Source organism: Triticum aestivum, chromosome 3A (assembly GCF_018294505.1).
Source record: "Triticum aestivum cultivar Chinese Spring chromosome 3A, IWGSC CS RefSeq v2.1, whole genome shotgun sequence".
Taxonomy (NCBI): domain Eukaryota; kingdom Viridiplantae; phylum Streptophyta; class Magnoliopsida; order Poales; family Poaceae; genus Triticum; species Triticum aestivum.
The window spans coordinates 595,290,033-595,291,263 of record NC_057800.1 but is presented as its reverse complement, the minus strand read 5'-3'; the positions used below and the strand labels follow the sequence as shown (position 1 = coordinate 595,291,263).

Sequence of the window (1,231 nt, the reverse complement as noted above, 5' to 3'; positions counted from 1 at the left end):
GACTTTTTTCTGTAAATACTGCGTATTTGATTCCATCCATAAATCGACTTTCCCTCCTATGATCTGAGTTCCAGTATCGATAAGAATTCGAGTTCTTATTGTTCTTATGTTATGGTATGAATATACCATACCAATTCGTTATGTATGGATGATGGATGAGATTGAATGGATAGAGAGCCAGTTCCAATAGACTTATGGAATGTTCCCGTTCGTGTGCATCCAGCGGGAATTGAACCCGCAAATTTACCAATTATGAGTTGGGCGCTTTAACCATTCAGCCATGGATGCTTAACAGGGATCATCGTACATCGTAAATAACCAATTTTCATATAGAAAGACATATCATAGAAAAATGAAATCGAAAATATTCCGAGATGGCAAATATTCGGAGATGACTATGAAAACACCTCTCTGGATCCTCGAATTGAAAGAGAGATTGAGAGGGATCAAGAATCCTAATTCTCGCTATTTGGAATGGATCCAATTCTATTGAGTCTGACTCATAGTGATCATTTCTCTTTAGCAAAGAATGACCTTGGTTATCAAAGGATTGAACAACCGGGATCCATTTACTTATGATACCTAGTTGGCATTGATAACAAGGATCTAATGAATTATGAGTTTAATAGATCCTCTTTAGCAGAAAGACGTATATTCCTTGCTCATTATCAGACAATCACTTATTCCCAAACCTCATGTGGGACTAATCGTTTTCATTTACCATCTCATGGAAAACCCTTTTCGTTCCGCTTAGCCCTATCGGGTATTTTAGTGATAGGTTCTGTAGGAACTGGACGATCCTATTTGGTCAAATACCTAACGAAAAATTACGATTTTCCTTTCATTAAGGTACGAGGGCTTCTTATTCCACAAGAACGAAAGCACCTTTTCATTCTTTCATATACTAGGGGTTTTTACTTGGAAAAGACAATGTTCCATACTAAAGGATTCGGGTCCATAACCACGAGTTCCAGTGCACTAGATCTTGTAGGACTTAGCAACGAAGCCCTATCCATTAGTATTCCACATAAGAAATCCATTCTAGAAAAAATACAATTAGATTAGCTCTTCATAGACAAACTTGGGGTTTGCGAGCCAAGGTAAGATCGGCTCGGGATCATGGGACCCTTTTCTATCAGATAGGAGGGGCTCTTGTACAAAATAGACTTACTAAGTAATAACCCCATAGAATCTATCTATATAAAGATAAAGAGGCAATCGTGTCAGGAAG

The 1,231-nt window shown here is 37.9% G+C and overlaps 1 non-coding gene across 1 annotated transcript; it reads right to left on the bottom strand.

Moving 5' to 3' along the window:
• Positions 1-214: 214 nt before the first annotated feature.
• On the bottom strand, positions 215-288 carry TRNAM-CAU (transfer RNA methionine (anticodon CAU)). The gene has a single exon. It is a non-coding gene; the product is annotated as a tRNA-Met (tRNA).
• Positions 289-1,231: the final 943 nt, after the last annotated feature.